The 23,864-nt window shown below is 41.0% G+C and overlaps 1 protein-coding gene across 4 annotated transcripts in view; it reads left to right on the plus strand.

The window, feature by feature from the left end:
• Positions 1–1,028: 1,028 nt before the first annotated feature.
• KIAA0232 (KIAA0232 ortholog) overlaps positions 1,029–23,864 on the plus strand; it is an 87,495-nt gene continuing 64,659 nt past the window's right edge. For all 4 annotated transcript variants that reach the window (XM_045529068.1, XM_045529069.1, XM_045529071.1 and 1 more), the window contains exon 1: positions 1,029–1,222. The gene's annotated coding sequence lies outside the window, so the exon portion shown is untranslated. The remainder of the gene's footprint in view (positions 1,223–23,864) is intronic.

Here is a 23,864-nt window from a genome sequence, read left to right on the forward strand (position 1 = left end):
TTCCGGAGAAACACCCTGTAGATAGCATGTAAGTGATGGTTCTTGGTCCCTCCCTCCAGTGCCTCTGGCACGCAGTGTCCTGACTGCCTGGGCAGATCACCTCTCCCAGTCTCAGGGTCTGGGGCCTGGGAGCCAGCGCAGGAACAGCGGCAGGTTCTGAACAGAAAAGCGCAGTGCCGGCAGCTGGGGGTGCTTGATAAATACATCAGTGACTAAATGATCCCAGGTAAGTCACTCCCCTCCGGGTCTGTCTCCTCTCTGTGGGTGGGTATTCTCCCCAGCTCCTTCCTTTCTGGTGTCTGTGATGCTTGCTTTTTTAGAACAGGCCTAGGAGTCGCATTTAGGGAAGGTGGGTGGGTGTGAAGAGACTTTGATTAAAAGGTTAGTGCACATTTTTGGTACCCACTTTCGAATCTTCCAGAATTTCTTTTATTTTTGCCTACTTAATGAAAAAAGAGTCATGCCACATTTCTTTACCTTGTCTTCTGGGTTTCTTTTTTTTTTTTTTTTAATTATTTTTAAATTAAAGTCTTTATTTTAAACCGCCCACTCCAGCCATCCCAGGCCGTGGCGCGGAGGGGGCGCGGACAGGTGCAGCGCGTGCCTAGCAAAGCGGGGGCCGCACCGGGGCGCGGGAGGGGCCATGCACGCCGACCCCACTTCCCGGGCGCAGGCCGGGGTCGGGCCTGGGGCGCGGTCAGCGGCGGAGCTTGGGGGCTTTCGCCCAGGGCAACCCCACGCAGCCCTGCGCAGGGGGCGTCTCCTCTCCGACGCCCCGCACACAAAGTGGGCTCCCGCTTCCAGCCCTCGCTCCTCCAGCAGCTTCCACCACCCCCACCTGGCTGCAGGGTGGGGGCGACCCCCAGCCCCAGCCAGCCCCAGTCCCGGATGGCCTCAGCCCACCCGCCGCCAGCGCGCCCGCGGCCAAGCCGGAGGGGCGGGGCAGGGGCGGGCTCGGCCGGCGCTGATGTAATCCCGGCGCCTGGGCGGAAGGATATGGAGCGCCTCCCTGGTTGGCGGGGCGCTGAGGCCAGTTGCCGGGTAACGGAGCGGAGCGGCTCCCGGCGCGCCGCCTCCCGCCCTCCGCCGAGTGGCGCTGGGGCCGCCGCCGCTTTACGTAAGGCGCAGGCCCGGCCACCCGGCGCTCGGCAGCCGCCCGCAGCCCCTCGCAGCGAGGAGAGGCGCCCCCGCCGGCCGCCGCGCCGCCCGGCAGCCTCGGCAGGTACCGCGGGCGGGCGTCGGGGAGGGCGCGGGGGCTTGGTGGGCGCGGGCGCGGGCGCGGGCAGGCCGGCTGGTCGCCGCCGAGGGGTTCCAGGGCCGGCCTGAGGGAGGCCGGGCCGCCGCCGCCCGGCCGCGGGGCTCCGCGAGGACCCCGGGCTGGCCCTCGGCCCCGGGACCCCAGTCCGAGCTCCCGCCCTGGGACTCCGGCTTGGGGCCGTGAGCCGGGGCGGTGGACGATGAGTCCGCACAATGGGGCGGCCTCCCGTCCGGGCCGGTGTCGTTGCGTCGGGGGCGGCTCGTTTGGGGGGCGGCGAGGCGGGGTGCTTGGACGTGGGGCGGGGGCGCGGAGCCCTGAAAGCGGGCGCGGGCGGGAGGCGCCCGACGTCCCCGGCAGCGGGACCCGGCCGGCGGGTTGATCCGGCCGCTCGCGTCCCTTCTGTCCTCCTCCCCTCCAGCATTGTCCTTTTGGGGCCCGGGGAAGGGAAAACCGCGGGGCGGGGTAGGAGGGCCTGCGGGCGGGCGGGGCCCCGCCGCCGGCTGAGTGACGGGCGCGCCGGCCTATGGCGCGGGGCGGGCGGGGCCGGCTCGGCGCAAGGTTCGCGAAGGTTACGCCGGAGGCCGGAGCGGCAGGCCGGCAAAGTCACGGCGTGCGCTGCTCGTGCCGCGGGCCTGGCCCTCTCCCGCTCGCTTACAAAACACGCGTCTCCAGCCGGCTTTTCTCGAGCTCTCCGCTGCTTCCCGCCAGAGAGGCGAGAGTTGGTGTTTGAAATGCTTCCTGTTGCCCCAGGATTGAGCTCGCGGCGTGTGGTGCGCAGAGGACAGGGCCTGCAGGGCTCTTGGAGGCGGACCCCCAAATCATGGCAGAACTCAGTTTTGATTTCTTTTTTTGCCACCTTTCAGTTTTTGTTTTCTGTAGCCTAGCTATAAAGACCCAGTAAAAGTATAGCAGGGGGATTAAGTGGGGAAGCTGCATGCGATTATTTGGAATAATTTATATAAATGTGATTCTTGGTAATAATTATCTGGGTTGGTTGATACTTTGACTCATCTTTCACGTTCCTAAGAATGGGTTTTACATTTCTGGATTTGCTTATTTAAAAGGTGGTAGAAAGTTCGTAAGGGAGTTAGGGACAAGCAGTTTTGATAATAGGTGATGTTGTAGATAAAACTATGTATACAGTGAAATCCCCAAGCTAGATTTCTCTAATGCAATATAAGACCATTCCAGAACACTTTGACCATTTAATAGACTTTAAAGGGGAGGGAATCTATCACTCTGCATCGTGAAAGTCAAATATTCTTCTGTCAGTTATTTGGATTGAACCATTCTTAAATAGGTCTCAGAATCTTTGTCTGTCTTTGTGACAAAAACTATTTCTGGCCTGGATGGATGGCTCAAGGCTATAATCCTAGCTCTTTGGGAGGCCGAGGCGGAAGTATCCCTGAGGCCGGGAGTTCCGGACCAGCCTGAACAATCAATTGATTGCTTGTAGTCCAGGCTACTTGGGAGGCTCAGGCAGGAGGATCCTTTGAGCCCAGTCCGTTTGAGGTTGCAGTGAGCTATGATCTTGCCACTGTACTCTATCTAGCCCCTGCTGACACAGTGAGACCCAGTCTCCATAAAGAAAGAAAGAAAAAACTATTACTGAAATTGTGCTTTTGCATACCTATAGAAGCTCCTTGCAATTAATACATTTTATATCCTAGATTCAATTGCTATACTTGCTAAATAATTGCATTTTTAATACTTCCAAAAACTACTCCAGTTTTGGGTATAATGGTTTTTATGTAAGCCTGTTTGATCAATGGAATGCCAGTTTGAGCACTGAAACATCAAAGGGAGGGAAGAATATTTTAAATATTTAGTTCCATAGGAAGTGAAATTAGAAGTACAGGTGTTTTGATTGTTTTAAAGAAAAAGTATAGATCTTTAACATGGTGTTAACATATGGCAAATTAACTATTTTAAGAATAATTAGCTTATTTGTTAACAAGTTGCAGACATTTAAGAAAATCAAATGCATTTTTAGCACTTCTCTAATGGTAATACAGCTCACTGTGTGCTTTGTTTTACAGTAGCACTCTTAAAAAGCAATAGGATTGTGTTTTTCGTGTATGTGTTTTTTTCTGTATTTTTGTTTTTTTTTTTGAGACAGTGCTGCTCTGTCACCCAGGCTGGAGTGCAGTGGCATGATCATAGCTCACTGCAGCTTGTAACTTCTGGGCTCAAGGGATCCTTCTGCCTCAGCCTCCTAAGTAGCTGGGACTATAGTTGTGTGCCATCACACCCAGCTACGATTTTTATTTTTATTTTTATTTTTTGTAGAGTCCGGTCTCCTGTGTTGCCCAGGCTAATCTTGAACTCCTAGCCTCAGGTGATCCTCCTGCCTTGGCCTCCCACAGTGCTGGGACTACAGGAATGAGCCATCACACCTGGCTAATTTTATTTCCTATTGTGTGGAAAAGTACTGAGCCTGGGCTTTGTTCCTGTTTTGGTAGCATTGACTTGGAGTGCTCAGTGGCCTCTAAGTTTCCTCATCTGTAAAATGCGAAGAGTGGTGACACCTGTCTCACTGGATGTCTCAAGTGGGGCAAGATGTGAAATAATTTCGTCATTACTGAAACCCTTGTAAAATACTAGATTAGTGTTGTTATTGTTAAAACCGCAGATTCCTTTGCTTGGCTTAAAGCTTTTAGCTTTGTTTTCAGCCTCTTCCCTTTCCTATCTGTGCTTTCCTGGCTACCAGAGTCATCTCTCCTAAACACAAATCAGATCTTGCTAGCCTGTGGCTCAGCGAGCCTCTAAGAGTACCTGTGGTTTGGAGCTTAGAATTCAGACACACCGGCATCACGTTGAAGGCCCCTCACAGTCTGGCCCCCACTCTTCTCTGTACTTTATCTTGTCTTTTTTGTCCCCTTGCTGCACTGTCCATCTAAACAAGACTACTCTTGATTCTCTGAACATGCCAAGCTATTTCAGTTGGTCTTTGCTTATATTCTTTACTCTGATTGGAATGCCCTCTCTCACTCCCACCCCTCCGGTTTTTAAAAGTTCGTATCAGATGTCATGTCCTCTCTGGACTTTTTAAAAGTCCTGTCAAAATGAAGTATTCCTTTCTGCAGTCATCATCCTCTGTTTTTACTTCCTTTATTCTCTATATTGTGCTGTATTTTAAGTCGTTTACGTTAAACCCTTGCTGTGGTGAGCATGTCATCGTTTACCTGCAGCACCTTGCTCAGTGGTTTAAACCATGAAAATGCTCAAATGTTTGCTAAATAAAGTCAAAATCTGTAATCTACCTTAAAGGTTATATTAGTATTTTAAGGTATTTTTATAACAAACACCAGTACCAACCAGAACATTAAAATGCAATTTTACTATGTTGAAGATAGTTACTATTTAGAATATTTCTTTATAGTTATTTTTGGCCTTTCACATAATCACCTAACAGGTGATATTTTATATAAAGTGAAATCTATCACCTTTCCCATCTGTATCTGAAGTTTCAGGGTCCAAGGAAATGGACACAGCATCTGCACTGCTGACTGTGAATCATTGCCCCATTTCTTGGGTAGACGGAACCAGAGCACAAGTTTAAAAATATTCCTTACATTTGAAATATAATTTCACTCCCAACAGATTACATGCTTTTTCTTTAAAACTTATCCTTTTTGGGCGTGTGCCCATGGTACTAGCTTCTTGGGTGACTGAGGCAGGAGGATCACTTGAGCCCAGTTTGAGGCTGTAATGTGCTGATTGTGCCTGTGAGTAGCCACTGCACTCTGGCCTGGGCAACATAGTGAGACCGTGCCTATTAACTTTTTTTTTTCTTTTTTTGGAAATTTATTATATTCATAAAAAGTAATTGCTTTTTGCAGGGCTTATTAAAAGAACATTAAAACTGGATTTGAAAGGCTCAGGTTTGCTTCTTGGCCCATGTCTTACCCCCAGGATCACCATGGGCAAGTTTGTTAAATCTCTCTTGGACTTCAGTCTTTGTGAAATGAGAACAGTTGCTGTTTTTGCTTTGTAGTACACTTAAAGTCGCTATACTTTGTGTGCAGCATATCTTTGTACAGATACAAGGTAATAAGATGTCTTGCTTTACAGGATATTTACCCAGCCTGGAACCTTTAGAGCCAGCCTTTTTGGCTAGATTTTTACCAGGTCTGCCTCCATGAGTATTTTCCATCAGTTTTTTTCTTCACCCTTCTCCCGTATTTCTTCTGCCCTTGCCCTCCCAGAGGCTCTTATCATTCCTTATGAAGATTGTTACACTAGTCCTCCAACTAGCCTCCCTTTCTGTGGTCTCTCTGGTCTTCCTTTGTTCTGTTGCCAGAATTATTTAATATGTAAATCACATTATATCATTCCCCTTACCCCAAGTATACACCAGAGGTTCTCAGCATTTCTCCCCATTCTGTCACATCTGAATGATATGACATATTATGTTGGTAAGGCTGTAGGCTTACTCCTACAAAGATTTTCACCTTGGAGGCACCACCACCCTGCTTCCCCGGTTGAGAATTAGTGTTAAAGTGTTAGGAAATCACTAAGATCTTTGCCATCTGGCCTCATGACTTTTAGCTTCACCTTTTACTGCATCTCTTCTTGTCACCTTATATTTGAACACGAGACCTCTGTCTGCTTCCATGATTGTCTGATTCCTTTGCTCTTAAGTAGCCTTTCCACCTTTCTCTTCCTATCAAAATCTTGAATACTTGGCTTAAATGCTGCTACTTCTACTTCTGTAACCTGATATTTACAATTACCTCCTCACCGTTTTTCTTAAGCACAGTGCTTGCCTGATATCTCTGCTCATTTATTCATTTTTTTGCTTATGACTTTTTAGTTTGTTTACATGGAGGTCTTGCCTGAGTTATAATCTCCTTGAGAGAACAGAGGAAAATCTTATGCATTACTGATTCCCTCTGGTGTGCAGTATAGGCTTTTACATAGTACTCATTTGCTAAATGTTTGAATTAACTCAGAATTACTTTACAATCTCTGATTTCAGCAGAAGTGGAGTAGGGTTGGAAGAGCTTTATATAAGAACTTTGTGAATCCACGTGACTCACTCAGAACGGGGCCCAGCATATAGTAAGTGCTCAGTAAGTGGCAGCTTTTAGCTATTCGTTGAGGTAGGTATAGAGAACAGTAGTGGTTGGGTAGTTGGTTGATTGTATATACTGGTTTATGATGACAGAATCCACAGATTTATCTGTGACATGTGTGTAAAGAAAAAAATGATCTCGTCTCCAACTGTACCTATGTTCTTTCATTAGTTTTGGGAATAAATTGGAGAGGGCTTTTGCATTATCAGATTCATGACAGTGATCCTAAATTATTCTGAAGACAAGCAGACCTATCTGTAAACGAACAGGTGTTTTGCATGGGGCTTTAGAAAGTCAGTGGAAAATTGAAATTGTCAAATTTTACACTATACAGTACATTATTTTTCAGTAAAGCAAATGTTTTCACTTTAATCTTACATCTTGTAATTACTCATTAAGCAGTAGACTCCCCTTATTTAGTATTTAGAATGTCTGTTGAAATTTTCTTTTATGACAGCTTCCCCAAAACTTCCCTGTTGCTAAGCTTTCTCCATACCTCTCTATATCTTCCTCTGTCTTATCAGCAGTCTTGCCTCAGGTTGGATAGGGAGCAGATAGGTGAGGAAAACCAGCTATAATTTTGAAACTTCTAATTAAATATTTAGTTACTGTATTTAAGTATATATATGCATTACTGATTGAATAAATCCCCAATCGGGACAAATTGTATCCAGGAGCTTTAAAAAGTGACATCTATTGGTTCTAAAATAACATGGAATGCCCTACCTGCAGTAATAGAACGTATTGATGGCTGTTTAACTTGTATTGACTATATTTATAATTGAGTTTTTTAAATCATTGGAAAGCTATATATTCCTAATAAATGTCTTAAAACTTGCCCCAGAGATTTGGGCATGAAAATTAAAAATTGCAAAAAAAATGCTTAAGAATGTGTTGGGGTGTGTGGGTGTGTAGTTCTGTCTAGTGACTGTAAGAGAGATTAGACACTGTAGTCTTTATGATGCCTGGTGGGGATGTATCACTCAGTAAATATTTAAATAAAATGAATCAATCAACTGGGAGGAAAAATACATGGGGATAAATAAGTGTAGAGAAATATGCCTCAGTGCATTTTTCCAGGATGGTGGTTTTATTGTTTGTTTGTTTTTTGTAATATGGTTGTGTTACTTCAATTATTGTGTGTGTGTGGAGGGGGGCAGCTTTTGAAAGAGTAGGGATTTATTTTCCCTTTCAGCCAGGAGTTTATTTCTAGCTCAATTACATTTTCCAAAGTACCTCTGGAATCTTAATAGTCAGTACATAACTACATTTCAAAATTGTTTGCCCAGTTTGGAGATTTATTCAAGCCCTTTGCTTTTTTTCTTCAGTTACTAGCCATTTTTTGAGACAGTGTCTCACTCTGTCACCCTGGCTAGAGTACAGTGGCATCATAATAATAATAATAGCTCACTGCAGCCTCAGACTCTTGGGCTGGAGCGATCCTCCTGCTTCAGCCTCCCAAGCAGCTGGGACTAAAGGCACAGGCCACCACGCCCAGCTGATTTTTCTATTTTTTGTGGGGGGCGGGGGTGGGGGCGGAAACAGTTACAAGCCTTTTTAAAGGTGTCTGATTAGCATTTTGCTCCTTGTTAGCATTTTCCCTGCAGATGTTAATGGAAAGAAAGTTCAGATACATTTCTGATCCTTTTTTTTTGGTTGTTACTTGCCACTGCTTTCTTTGGTTACCACAATAGATAATTGAGTATTGATTGTATTTTTGCTAATAATCTTTTGCTAGTACCATCTGAAGGAGTTTCCTGTTTTTATAAACTTTAAAGTTTAAGTTAAATCTGTTAAAGTATGTTTTGTATGGTTTGCTAAAACATTGTTTTGAGTATAAGTAGCTGTTATAAAGCCTATTTTTAAACATGTAAATCTAAAAATACAGTAAATTGTAAGATGAAAAGCAAGTCTCCTTTATCCCCTTACCCATCCTGAATTCATCTTCCCTTGAAAACCACTGATAAATTTCTTGGGTATCATAGAAAAAAAGTTATGCCTTTATGTTTAAAAAATTGAAATCATGGTAGAGAGTGTTCTTGTGGTTTAAGCACTAAACTTTGTATCTTGGAGTGCTTTCCATTTCAGACATACAGATCTTCATGTACAGATCTTCACTGTGTTCTTTTGTAACGTGCCTAATCTTTCTGTGAATGTGCCAGAATTTATTTAACTAGTTGATGGGATGAGTTTCCATGTTTTTGTTATTGTAACACAGTGCCACAGTGAACATTCTTGTACATAAGCCTTGGCGAACTTTCATGAATAACCTCCTTACTCCCAGCAGCCTTAAAGAAAAAATCGACCAACAGGTGTTTCACTTCTCTGAATTATCATTTATCATGTTAAAAATCTTCATGATTGCTCTATTAGTTTTAATAGTTGTAGAGATTATTAAGCTGGATATTTTCTTCTGACGTAGTCCTGTGAAGTAATTTCATACTATTAAGGAAGCACAAGTTCTTTGTATTGCACATTGAATATTAGATTAATAAAAACTCAATATTGGGTTCATGAGGCTGCAACCTGTACAGTCACCAGGGTCCCTTGCTTGATTCAATGATCAGCTGTTGCAGCCTTGATATTAATCATTTTTTTATTTTTTATTTTTTTGATATTAATCATTTTTGAACTAGGAGCCCACATTATCATTCTGCCCTGGGCTCCACAAATTAAGTAGCCAGTTCTGCAAAGACTTTACTGAAAACCAGGCCAGGCACAGTGGCTCACACCTGTAATCCCAGCACTGTGGGAAGCCAAGAAGGGAGGGTCTCTCAAGGCCAGGAGTAAGAGACCAGCCTGGGCAACATAGTGATACCCCATCTCTACGAAAAATTTTAAAAATTAGCCAGGTGTGATGGTGTCATGAGCCTGTAGCTCTAGTTGCTTGGGAGGCTGAGCCAGCAAGATCGCTTGAGCTGGGGAGTTGGCGGTTGTAGTGAGCTGTGATTGCGCCACCTGTACTCTAGTCTGGGTTACAGAGTGAGACCCTGTCTCAAAAAACAAAAACAAACAAACAAAAACCAAACCCCAACCCATATAAAGTAAGAACACCTCATCCTCTCACCTCCTAATCTTGTTCCCTTTGAGTGACTACCACTAATAATTTAGTTTAGCTTGGGGACTTTATAGAATGTATGTATAAATGATGCATCATTTACCATGCTTGAATCTTTGAAAAAAAAATTTATTTGAAATTCATGCAAATTCAGTGTGTATTTTCTTGAAAAACTCCATAATGGATCAAGAATGCTACAGATTTTAAAATTTAGGAAATAAAAAGGCTTTAAAAAAACTTAGCCATAATAAGTTGGTACTCAAGTGCAGTTTTAGGTTTAAGTATTGTTTGTTTTTGAAAAAGTATGCTTAACTTGAAGCTTTAGGGAAACACCTTAAGTTTCAGAGTGTTTAAGATGTCTATCTCTGATGAGATTTCACTTTCTAAAGTGAGGTAAAACAAACCCTAAGCTCAGGTAAGTCAGGAGTGAAAACGAAGTTTATTCATCAATCAGGGTTAATTGAACAAGAGATTCACTAGGATTATTTGGTGCTTTATTTAATTAAAAAGTGGTCAGAATTGATGAAGTGGAAGGGTGAAGGATTCTTAGAAGTAGCTACAGAAAATGGGTAAGGGGAGAATGAGCTAACACTGATTAACAGTTCCAACCTACCAGGCATCATCAAAATAAACCATTTTATTTAAGCCTCCTAACAACTCTTTGAGAGAGTTGGTATTATTGTCATTTTACAAATGAGGAAGTCACAACTCAGAGGTCTCAAAAGACCTCCCTAAAGTCACAGGTAATATGTGGCAGAGCAGGAGCCCTGACTTCCATCCTTATGACTTAAAGTTCATGTTCTTTCCACTGCCCTGCTCTACCTAGGGATTTATTCATTCACAAAATAATTGTTGACTTCACTTGACCAGCCTAAAAATAATAATAATAATTTTGACTGCCTAAAGTGTGCTAGGCACAGATGCCAAGATGGATTTAGATATGCAAGAGATTTATTGAGGGACTAGCCTGGGAAGGAAAAGCAGGTGGAGCAGGAGTATGTAGGAAGAGCCTTCCAACTTCTACTTTGGTCTGATTGCTGTGAAAGGAGAGAGGGAAGGAAGGGTTGGGTAGGAGCTGCCACATATCACAGTATGGTTTTGACAAAATCTTGACCAAGCTGATAGGGAGCCCCCATGCCAGAGTTGTGGACCCTGCATCAGACAGGAGCCTGGGTCTGGTGTCCTCTTCTCATTCAGCCATTGGCTCAGGGAAGCCTGGCTTGGTGTCAGTGCTATGGTGGCTCTGAATGTGCAGCAATGAGAGGCTGTCAGCTTGGCTTTCTGCAGCAGCTTCTCTCAAAGGGTGATCTGAGCAGGGCACCCTTGTGGCTGCTGCACATGGTGCTGTTCTGTCCTGGTGGGGGTTGGGGGAAAGACTGATAATACAAATAAGTAGTTACATAGGTCAAGGGAAAATCAGTGTTCAGGGGAAAAATAGCAGGAGATAGAATGTTGTGTTGTATAGAGTGAATGTTGAAAGGCTGCTAAGATGACAGTTGAGCAGAGAGATCTGAAAGAGTAAGGGCGAAAGATGGTGGGGATGTCTGAAGAGCAGAGCATTTCAGGAAAGGAGGAGCAAGTGAAAGACCCCGATTCTGGGTGCATTAAGAAGGTAGAACTAAGTTTGCTGAAGGATTAGATGTGGGATGAGAGGAGTGATGAAAGCCTGGAGTTGCCCTTGACTGACATTGGGAAGGTCATGGCAAAGGTGAAGGTGGTGAGGATGCAGAGTTATAGACATGTTTTAAGTTTGAGATGCTAGTTAGGCACACCTAACTGTCTAGTAGCTTGGTGGCGTTAAAATTCTGGAATTCAGGGGAGAGAAGCAAGGTAGAGAGAAAATTTGGAGCAATCACTATCTAGATTGTGTTTAGAATCATGGGACCAGGGGAGGTCAGCTAGGGTTGTGCTGTGAGCCAGCCACAAGCCACATGTGGCTTTTGAGTTTTGACATGTGGCTAATCTGAATTGAAATGTGCTATGTCAAATAGATACCAGATTTTAAAGACTTAGTATGAAAAAAGAAAATGTAAACTATCTCTTTAATAATCTTTTACTTTGATTATATTTGGAGTGATATTATTTTGGATATATTGGGTTAAATCAAATATATTAAAATTAATTTCACCTGTTCTTTTTTAATATGGTTACTAGAAAATTTTAAATTATGTATGTATGGCTCAAATTATTTTGCTCTTGGAGGCCCTAGTGGAGGAAGTGAATGTGGATAGAGAAGTCCAAGGACAGTCTAGAGAGCTGGGGAGAGGAGGAGCAGCCAGCAGAGCTAGAGAGGGCATGGCTGCAGGTCGGGGAGAGAATGATGATAGGTGTAGTCTGTGCCTAAGTGAGCTTCACTAAAATTTCTCTAGAACTTGGGTGAAAGGAAGTATCACAGAGAAACTAGGCCTAATATGTAATATATGGGATTGGTTATTTATAGAAGTGAAAGAGTCTTGGAAATGGTCTGTAGGATTGGGATATTTCCCTATACTGTTATTTTGTTTGTTTGTTTTTAAGTGAGTCTCATGCAATCTGTTCAAAGAAGGTTGTAATGTAGCCTGAGGAATCAATCATGGTAGTAGAAAAGAAAGCAGATATTTATAAGATTTGATATAGTTAATGTAGGAAGGTGACTCTTATGACCCTTAAAGCTTTGGTCATGGGGCTTTCTTTGATCTTGCAGTCTTCACTTGGTAAAACGATCATAAGAATATCTTACCTTCCTTTTGCTAATTCTGAGCTCTTAGGGTACCTTTGAATGTTCAGTTGGGCCCCTCAAGTAGATGTAGCTATCATGAGGGGAGAGCGTTTTCCTCTCTTGGTCTTCTGGTTTACATATTGGTTACTTGGTTACTTAAGTCAGCATCCTTAGGCATCCCCATCTGCCTTCTGTTCTGATCATCTCAGCGTTGAGGAACAGATTTTGGGACATTTACTCACAACAGTCAGTCTGAGAGCCTTCCTGATGCAGTTCATGGGCTTCTTTTTAATATGTTGGTAGCTATATCCATACAGTGTCAGGCAGATATTTTATCCCTTTAGACACAATACTTTCTTCCCGTCTGCATTTCATTCTTCCATTTTCAAAAAAATCTTGCACATTTAAGGGTTCCTAATCCAATTAGATGGGCTCTAATCCAGTATGACCTCATCTTACCTTGAATACATCTGCACAGAGGCTATTCTCAAGTAAGGTTATGTTCACAGGTAATGGAGTTAAGATTAGACCCTATCTTTTTGGGGGGACACAATTCAATCTACAACAGGTGCTAAAGTTGGGGATAAACTATACACATTAGCTGTGACTCGTTTCCCCAAACTCATCTCTTTTCATCAGAGCTAGGTCTGTCAGAGGAGTTGGGGTAGAACAAAAATAACGAAAAATCCATGTCTGCTAGAAAATATCCATTTGGCCTCAAGCCAGAATGGTGGATGGCACAGCCTAAGACGATAAAACTGTTAGAAAGATTCTTGCAGAGACTAAGAATTCTTTTTTTCACATGTCTGGTTTTTGCTTTGAGATTTAGCTGTTTGGCTTTCATTTTACGTGTGCTCTATTTCTCTGTTGATGTGATCTGATTTTATATTTCAAAATTTGGAGGAAAAGGCCTTGCTTATTATACTTGTTTGGAGTCTTTAAATGAATTAAGCAGAACAGGAGGAAATATTTAGGGAAATTTGGGGCAGTTTTTAGTCACTTATGGAAGATGCAGAGCCAGGTTGGCGCTTAAGCCGTCTAAAAGGTTAAGCTAGGGGATAATGGCAAGAGCCAGTAGGAAGGGCAGGCAGGCTCACGAGGGTTTGTTTAGTGAAGCAACCCTTTACCTACTGCTTTTATGTGGAGTGTGGTAGAACAAACATAAACAGAGTTCTTGATAATTTGGTCATAGGATAATCTGTATTTTTCCTAGTTTACAGAGAATTAAATTCAGCAGCTGGCTGTTGAACCACGATGTGGAATTGTCACCAGTCTCCCAAATCTTGCCGTTACAGACATGCTGTGTAAGTTCAGTAGAACTTTCTGTGATAATGGAGATGTTCACTATCTGCTCTATTCTGGATCCACTGGCCATGTGGGGCTATTAATACTTGAAATGTAGCTAGTGCCATTGAAGAACTGAATTTTAAATTAAATTTAATTTTAGTTAATTTAAATTTACATAGCCACTGGTGGGCTGCCATACTCTTTGGAGAGTTGCAGTTCTAGACATTTTGAAGGACTTACAGTATTCTCTGAATAGAAGTGCATTGAAAGTAGATAGTGGTTGTAAGAGAATCAAAAGGTGCCACAACTCTGGGTGGCTACAGTGCCCAGGACTTTGATTAGCATGTTCTTAGACATAGAATGTAGGGTTTCTGTAGAGTGGAAACTGGATTCTGATTTATTTGCATTGTGAAAGAGTCAAGGCCTTTGAGAATGATCATTTTGTGCATGTGCTGAAATTGCATTGTGTTAGCTTTAAAGTTACTTGTGAACATGTCGTTACCTCCAGATTAAGTTTGTGTCCCCCACTTGAACATAGTAAAACACACACCAAGTGCTGATTGCTTCTATTTAAGTCTGATGGGGCAGTCAGTTCCTTTATAGATGTCAGAAGGGGTGGGTTCTCTGGGAGGTCTACTTCTTTGGGAAGCAGATACGGACAGTTGAGCATGCAGAATGTTGATGCCCTTGAGGTCCAGACTTGGGGGAGGGAGAAGTTGAGCTGCCTCGAAGGCCCAATTATAGCAGAGCCTTGGCTGACCCCATTGGAGTAGCCCTCCTTTGTTCTAGATGGCCAGGCCTGTATACTCTCATCAGTCAGTCAGGATGTGGTCATCCTGGCAAAGGGCAAGATGTTGGGTGGGGCATGTCGCTGCAGCTGAGGCAATCCCTGAAGGGACTGACTGGGCATTCCCAGTAGCTGGGGCTACATGTCTTTCAGTGAGCAGTTTGGGTCATACATCACAGTGTCTGCCAGATATGGACAATATTTTTCTTCGAAGTTTTTTTGGATTGATTTAATTTGACGCATTAGTTCACCTTTTGGAGAAATACAGGGTAATTCTGTTCTTTCTCTGTGGTTTTCCCACCCCTCCCCCCACTGTGTATCTATATATGTGATGTGTGTATGTCTATATATGAACAGTTATAGTGCACATTAACCTTTTCTTTCCCAGATTAAGCATGCTTGTTTCCTTAAACATGTTATTTCACGTTTTATCTATTTCAACCTGGTATTTTTCTTGGTGTGATTGAGACTTCCTTGGCTTTGTTTAGCCATCTATGTGCATATTTTCAAATATTTATCAGTGGCATTAAAGTCCTATTTCATGTGAATTTAAAATTCTCAGCTCATTTCATCCTGTTTTTTTCACCCTGTTGAATTTGTCCTGCTTGGATGATTTGAAGGACTTTTGAAGGAATCCCTGGTCAAATTGGAGTAGAATGTAAATCCTGGAAAGGCAAAGTTAGATGTAGAACCATTTCTGCTAAAGGCATCCCTTCTGGGGCCAGAAAGGTCCTGTGAGTCACTGTCAGATGATCTGTAGCAAGTGTTGAAGAGCTTGGCCCAGGAGTTAGGGTAGCCTGCTTTCAAATTCTAGCTCTTCCTCTTTCTTGCTGTTTGATTGGGGAAATTAATTTTCTTTTAGTTTCAGTTTCATCATCTGTAAAAAAGAGAATAATAACAGTGTCTACCTCATATAGGGTCATTACAATGAAATGAAAATACATGTATAGCACTTGCATAGTAAGGATTCAGATGTGAACTGCTGCTGGAAGAAAACCACATATATGGTTATGTCTAGTAATTCTACTTCTAGATGACTGAGCTATATCCATGATCTTACCAAACTTTGAGTGGAAGGAAATGTTCTTAATCAGTAAAGATTGTGTACAGAAGACCTGCAGAGAATATATCTTAATGGGGGAAGTGTAGAAACGTTTCCTGTATAATCAAGTATAAGACAAAGGATGCCCCATTGATAATTATTTCTTTATATCCTACCTGAGTGCCAGCCAACCCAGTAAGAGAGTAGTAGTAGTAACAGGCATAAGGATTGCGGAGAGTTAGCTACCTGACTCCCGCAAAGAGGTTTTTCCGGTCGGGTCTCTCAGGCAGGGGTCATCGCAAAGGATGAAAAAATAGTAGGAAACAGAAATAAAAAATAATACTACGCAGAGCCAAAGATATAGTTTATAAAGTAAAGGTTTATGAAGATAGACAAAGGGAGGGTATCCGGATGGTATATATCTCTCCTGCGGAGATATAACAAAGACTGAACTTTTTACATGGGTACTTATAGGGCAGATACATGCTGGGGTTGCCAAGGGCAATGGGATTTACATAATAACAGGCAGTTTGGTTTAGGGTCAAAGTCTTCTAAAAGGCTTCTACAGATCCTTTAACTATCTAGGTGAACAGTGAGTTACAAAATCTTCTTAGGGCAAATGTCTAAGTTTTATGATAAGGCTATTACTTTAGTAAAAGACAGAGACATCTTGGCTCCGGTAATTGTATTTTTGGAGACAGATGATCCCAGAAGTCAACATGAGCTGTACCTTGTGCTAATTACTTTAACCGCATGGTTCTGTCTGGGCCCGGCTTGGGCATTAGCATATCTATTTGATCAACTCTCATCTCTGGTGACCTTTGTCGATCAGCTCTGGCAACCTATGGCTCTAGGTGAGGCCTGCCTTGTCTTTCAAAACAGGTGAGAACCATAGGCCCCAGCTTGCAGCTGTCTCTTTGAAATGCAGCTGTTACTGACCAATGAGATGCCCTCCTGAGGCGAGGCAGCTTTTGAACTAACACGTTTATTTTTTCTTTAAGGCAAAGCGTTATTTGACTTCTGAAATCAAATCTTGTCTCCAAAAATACAGGGGGCATTTCTATAACTCATTATTCTTAGACTCAACAAAGGATTAGAATGCTAGATACAAAAACTCTTGTCATTTGCAGATCATAATTGTGTAGAAAACCTAAGAGAATCTGTAACCTAGTATCTAGAAATAAATCCAACCAGAGTCTGTATTCAAAAATTAAAATTTATTTGGAAGACATAAAAGGAAACCTAATCAAGTGGAGAGATGGCTGTTGTTAACAAGTAGGAAGACAATACTGTAAAGCTGTCAGTTTTCTTCATATTAATATATATTTAATATATTTCTAATCCAAATCTCAAGAGGGTTTTCTTATACTGTAACATGCTGAGTCCAAAATTATAAGAAAGCGCAAAGGGCCAAGAATAGGAAAGAAGCTCCTAAGAAAGAATCTCAAGACTTCATTAATGTAAAGTTCTAGTGTTTAAGATGATGTGGGATTGGCATGAGAATGAATATATTTAGCAGAGGAGAGTCCCAGGCAGACCTATGGAAATAAGTAGCTTTGATGTATGAGCAGTGGCATTTCAAGTGGGGGGTGGAGGGCTGATCCATAAGTGATGCTGGGACCATTGGTTTTCCATAGAGAAAAATATGAAATTAGATGCCTTTTCACAATTTCATTTCACTAATTCTAGGTATAGGTAACCTCAAGATGGATTAAGGACTTGAATGTTTTATTCACTTTCATAAGGTTGTTACTGATTTAAAAAACTCAAGTCTTAGCAGCTTAAACCCCAAACATTTCTTCCTGGCTCGTATCACATATTGGGGGCTGTCAGTCAGCCGCTGTGGTTCTCTTCCACGTGTCTTCTCGTTCAGGGACCCAGGCTGAGGAGTCTGCCCCATTTTTGATATGCTGGTCCTGTGATACCATAAGAACAAGAGGTCAGGCTGAGTCACATCCCTTTTAAAGTTTCTGCTTGGGCGTGACGTATGCCACATCCACTGCAGTCCTTTGGCCAAACCAGTCACGTGAAACTACACAGGGCATACACTCTACCTGTAGGGAGGCCCTGTCCGTCTGTCTGTGGTGACTGCAGGGACTTACTGTATAAAGGGTGTATAATGCATTTAGGGAAAGGAAGGAATAGTTGGGAAGAGTAATTCAGGCTACCGCAACTGTGAGAAGAAAATATATTTAGAAGAAAATATAGACGAGTATCTTTCTGACCTTGAGAAGGGAGGTATGTCTGAAGACAGTGTTCTTAAACTTTAGAGTACATTTGTCACCAGGGCATCTTGGGAAAATGCAAATTCTGATTCAGTGGATCTGAGGTGTAGGCTGAGAGTCTGCATTTCTTATGAGCCCCCAGGGGATACTGATGCTGGTCTGTATACCACACTTTGAGTAGCAGAGTCTTAAGACACAAAAAATGCCAACAATAAAAAGCAAAGATTGATAAATTCAGTGTTTTAAAATTAGAATTTTTATGCATAAAAAGACAGTGTGATGAAAATAAGATGATGAGCCACACCCTGGGAGGAGTGCTTAAGATACACAGAACTGGCAAAAGATGAGTGTCCCTGTATGAAGAACGCCTGCAAATCAATAAAAAAGAAACCATCCAACAGAAAAATGAATAAAACCCACTATAGGTAGTTTAATCAAGAGCCATACGTAAGACTTCTTAGCAGCAGTGTTCATAATAGCAAATTATGGAAACAACTCAAATGTCCATTGACAGGAGATTGAATAAAATATGATATTTACACAATGGAATATTATAAAATAATAAGCGTGAATGAACTGCTACACACAGCAACATTGGTGAACCTTGGAAAAACAATGCTGAGTGAAAAACTTAGTCTTCAGAGATTATAGTGGTATGTATTATACCGTTTTTAGAGAGCTCAAGAAGTACAACTAGATAATATGTTAAGCATATATGCATTTGTGGCAAATTTTATTTTTAAAAAATTAAAAGAAAAAAATAATAATTAAAAGGAATGACAAAATTTAGTAACCTGGAAGAAGAGGCAATAGAATGAGATAGAGGAGGAACAGACAAGTAAATGGTAGCGTGTTAGTTCTAGGTGGGGTGGTGAGTTCATTGGTATTTGTTAGATTTTTATGCCTTATAACTGAAAAATGTTGTATACAATGTTGTTCCTATAATAAAGGCAAGCAAATACCAACAGTGGGCTATTGTGTCTTAAGTGACTATCTCCTCTCTTAAGCCCTGGCCCCAGTTGCTGTTATAGAAAAATCTCACATCCTTGGGGGTGGTATCCTTATATTTTAGTTAGTCTTTTGAGTTTCCTGACTCCTGGCTATTCCCTGGCACCTTCCTGCTTGAGCACTAGTTAGCTTTGCAGGAGGCATTGGCATGGGGGCCATCGGCTCTGTGCTGTGGAAGCTGAATCCTGCCAGAGTGCTTTATCTTTACTCCCTCCGCCAAGGATATAAAGATAGAACGGGGATTTTGCTATAACGTGATAGAAAACACAGTGGCGACTCAAGCATAGAGCAAGGTTTATTTAGTAGGTTGTTTGATGTAAGGAGCACTGAAGAATAAAATTAATTCGTACGAGATTGTCTCAGGGAAGCAAAGAATGACAATGTTGAGGAAGAATAGTTAAATATGAGTACATATGTATGTGTGTATTTTCTTGTACAAATTGAGGCCCAGTTAGCTTAAATACAAATGGAAATATTCTGGAAATGGTTGGAAATAGACTGAGAGGGCAAGGTGGGAGAAAGAGTTGTCAGGTTTGTGTATGTGTGTGAGAGAGAGAGAGACATTTGCATAAATTACACAGGTCCTTGACATTGTCATGAATGTCAAACATTGAAACACGAATGTTCAATGGTCTAAAACACAACTCTAGACAAAAATCACTCCAGTAGTTATGTAGCTCCTGGTAATTAGGTAATACCTGGAAGATGCATTTGGGTAAGATACCCTAATTTATTAAATATTTCAAGTATAATTTCTTTCTTTTTAGAGTTGTCTAATTTCATATTCCCTTGAAGAGAATATTCATTACTAACCTAAAAATCAAATATGTCACATGATAGAGAACTTGACCAGAATCTATAAGAAAGGGATAACCAATTTTATATTTAACATGAGTCATTTGAAAGTTGATTTTTATGTTTAGTATTTGTAAAGTTAGCTATCTTTCTTCCATCTTTTGTTTGCTTTTCTAAGCCATGTAGTGTGTATTTGTGGTACCTTTTTTCTTTCTTTATATTTACTTTGTAATATCATTATGATTTGGACATTATCAGTGAAATTTTAAAAAACTATCTGTATAGGGCTCTACAAATGATCATTTCACATTATTTTTGAGGGGAAAGATTTTAATTAGAGTAAAATTCCAATCCAAAATGTATTACTTTTGCTGAATATCATATTTTGCTGAGTATTTTAAATATATTTTTGAGAATGCCACATTGTTAACCTGTCTTTTTTATTTTGGGTTTTGAGGAATATGTCTATTTCATAAATCTAGGGAGACAGCAGTGCTAGCTTTGGCTTAAAGGATAGATGGAATTCTTAGTGTGTTTCCCAGATTCAGGAATGCCTCAAAGTACAATTAAATTTGGTAGCATTTCTAAATCTTTTAGTAACTGTGCCTGACACTTAGCAAATGTTTGTTAAATACAGGTATTCCTCATTTAACCAGTCTCCCTCCACCAGCCCCTGGAGTTACCTTTTGCTCTGGTCCATGAACACTAGTGTGCCATACTCTGCCATCCTCGGTTTTGGTGTCACTGGCCAGTTGGGTTCACTCCCTAGTGGAGGCTCTGCCATTAACATCCTGTTGTCAGAAGTCTGTCTTTTGATCCACTAAAAACTATGATTGGTTTGTAAAGTGTAAAGAAACCTAGGATCATTTTAATGGTTCTAAGTACATCCGACGTCACTACTGTGCAGGTTATGTGCACTGATAGGTAAGGTGCAGTGGACCCTGCCTTTGCAACAGTTACAGAGAATGCATTCAGAATAAAGACATCCAACGTACTCCTAAATGTATACGGCAAAGAGGAGAATCTGGAAGTTTCTGTTATCATGTGAAAAGGAGTACTGATTGATTTACTATATGGAGCAGTACAATTTATGCAAATTATTTAAAGGAAAGAAAAGGAGGATATAGTTAATGATCTTATTCCTAAATTATATTTTCAGCTTAGTTTTTTAATCCTGGGAATTCAGGTTGTAAGGACCTCAGGTAATCTGTCTTGCTTATACTTGGGCCTTGGGGAAAATGTTAATTCTTTCTGATTGGTCATGTTTCCCAAAGTGTGTTCCAAGGCAGCAAAGGGGATAAATAAATAAGTAAATGCTATCTACTACTTTGTTTCCTTCTTGAAGGTTCCACACGCACAATAGCATATTAAAAGTTTCAAGATGTCCTGAAATAACCAAACCTGCTCTTGTTTCAGCTGTGGTATTTCCCTGATTTATGCAAAATGAAGACGTTCTATAGCAAAATAATAGTTTTTTTTTTTTTTTGAGACAGAGTCGCTCTGTTGCCCAAACTAGAGTGCTGTGACGTCAGCGTAGCTCACAGCAACCTCAAACTCCTGGGCTCAAGCAATCCTCCTGCCTCAGCCTCCCCAGTAGCAGGGCCTGTGCCACCATGCCGGCTAATTTTTTTCTAGTTTTAGTAGAGATGGGGTCTTGTTCTTGCTCAGGCTGGTCACAAACTCCTGACTTCAAGGAATCCTCCCACCTCGGCCTCCCAGAGTGCTAGGATTACAGGTGTGAGCTAGGATTACTGTGCCTGGCCCAAAAGAATACATTTTTATATCATCCAGAAAATACTTTGGGGAAATTGTGTAGCAGGTTATTTTTTAAATGATGACACTATTCGCTTAAATAACTTCCTAGTTACTGGAAGAATTATTGTAGTACTCTTAAGGGCCACATCTCAAGACTTGATTTAATGTTTGAAGCATATAATGGATGAAAAATGAAAACATGTACTACTCTGATCCTATTCTGAGTTCTCTAGTGTATTTTTTTTGCATAGTCAAGTAGAGAAATTTATTTGGACCCTTTAAAATTCCTAATTAGGTTAGGCACGGTGGCTCATGCCTGTAATCCTAGCACTCTGGGAGGCCGAGGTGGGAGGATTGCTCAAGGTCAGTTCTAGACCAGCCTGAGCCAAGAGTGAAACCCTGTCTTTATTTAAAAAAAAAAAAGATAAAATTCCTAATTAGTAGGATATGAGTCAGATAACCCACATAAAATTTTCATATAGAATTAGGTTATTGACAGATACTAAAACATTATTGAAGTATTGCTTATTTCTCCCAAGTCCATTTTTGGACTTTGGAGAACTATAACATGTGTCACTTAGCTATGGCTTTTTATAGTAATTAAAAAAAAAATTAACTCAGTCTAACTAGTGAGTTGCAGAGTTTCATGCCACTTTTTTCCTTACTCATTGAAACTCAGAAGATACGTTACTTTGTAGTTTTGAGTTTAGTAAGTTGAAAGCTGCAGAGTTTTTATCCCCAGACATTTTGACAAGCGACAATTATCACTTTGAAAAATTATTTTGGTACACTATGATCTAGTATTTTATATGATAAAATGTTTCAACTTTGACAAATTGTGTTTAATCGTGTTGGAGATTTTTGCCTTTTCAAAAATCCTAAAAATTACTTAATTTTTTGTTTCTAAATTTTGCTTAGGGTTTTTGAAAATTTATATTCCTTAGAGTGAAGATGTTTCAATTTCTCCTTATTTTGAAATACTAAGATTTCTAAAATTTAGTTGTTTCATGACTTTTGCAACAATTTTTCTAAAAGGTTTTAGAATTTCATAATAATGAACTTTGTTTTGTCTTGTTTTTGGATTTTGGTAGGTATTTCATTATCTTTTGCAAGGAAGGAGGACTATTTATTTCTGTTGTAAGCGTATATACTTTTCCTTCCCCTTTGGCCCAGGTGTTTTGTGCATGTATTTCATTCTATAAACTGTCTGACATGAAGTTTGTCCCTACTAGGGAAAAAAGTCATTTTTGTAAATCCCCATAAGGGCTTTTTTGAAGGCATAAAAGCTGCCTTTTTGTAGTCCCGCCAAAGAATTCTTGACATCTGATAGATCTAAATGAACTAAACATATACATTTGTTATTGTAATTTGATAACCTAAAAAAATTTTAATCTGTCAGTCCAGCTTTTCAGACCAGAAATAATAACAAATGAGTATAAATCATCAAATAACTGGAAATCAAGTAAAAGTTAGACATAAAACAATGTAAATTTATGTAAGCAGTCTATCTCCTATAAGATCATAGAGGCTGTTCAAAACTTTCAAGTCTGGGAGCATTTGACAGTAATGTGGAAGAGAATTTATCCAGATTGCATGGAAAACTCTTCCTTTTATCTCTTATTTCTTTTTATTTTTTCTTTATTTATTTTTGTTTTTTTTATTTCAGCATATTATGGGGGTACAAATGTTTAGGTTACATGTATTGCCTTTGCCCCACCTGAGTCAGAGCTTCAAGCATGTCCATCCCCCAAGATGCTGCACACTGCACCCATTAGGTGGGTGTATACCCATCCCCTTCTCCCCCGTCCCACTTGCCTGACACACGATGAATGTTAGTACTATATGTGCACTTAAGTGTTGATCAGTTAGTACCAATTTGATGGTGAATACATATGGTGCTTGTTTTTCCATTCTTGGGATACTTCACTTAGTAGAATGGGTACTAGCTCTATCCAGGATAATACAAGAGGTGCTATATCACCATTGTTTTTTGTGGCTGAGTAGAACTCCATGGTATACATATACCACATTTTATTGATCCACTCATGTATTGATGGACACTTGAGTTGGTGCCACATCTTTGCAATTGTGAATTGTGCTGCTATAAACATTGTAGTGCAGATGTCTTTTTAATAGAATGTCTTTTGTTCTTTTGGGTAGATGCCCAGTAGTGGGATTGCTTGATCAAATGGTAGTTCTACTCGTATTTCTTTGAGGTATCTCCATATTGCTTTCCACAGAGGTTGTACCAGTTTGCAGTCCCACCAGCAGTGTATGAGTGTTCCTATCTCTCCACATCCATGCCAGCATTTATTGTTTTGGGACTTTTTGATAAAGTATCTCTTATTTCTTTTGCTTTAATGGAAATTTGTTTAGTACTGCCAATTCAATGCAGAACTGATTGCTTTCACCGGTATTTTATCATTATGAAGTTGGTTCTTTCTTTTTCCTTTATCTTCCTTATCTTTTTTTTTTTTTTTTTAGACAGAGTCTTGCTCTGTTGCCCAGGCTAGAGTGAGTGCCGTGGTGTTAGACTAGCTCACAGAAACCTCAAACTCCTGGGCTTAAGCAATCCTACTGCTTCAGCCTCCTGAGTAGCTGGGACTACAGGCATGCGCCACCATGCTGGGCTAATTTTTTCTATATATATTTTTAGTTGTCCAGCTAATTTCTTTCTATTTTTAGTAGAGACAGGGTCTCGCTCTTGCTCAGGCTGGTCTCGAACTCCTGAGCTTGAGCGATCCACCAGCTTCGGCCTCCCAGAGTGCTAGGATTACAGGTGTGAGCCACCGCGCCTGGCCTATCTTCCTTATCTTTTAAACATAAAGATTAACCAAGTCTTTTATAGGCTTGTAATGTATGAAGACATTTAA

This window comes from Lemur catta, chromosome 17, assembly GCF_020740605.2.
Source record: "Lemur catta isolate mLemCat1 chromosome 17, mLemCat1.pri, whole genome shotgun sequence".
Classification (NCBI taxonomy): Eukaryota; Metazoa; Chordata; class Mammalia; order Primates; family Lemuridae; genus Lemur; species Lemur catta.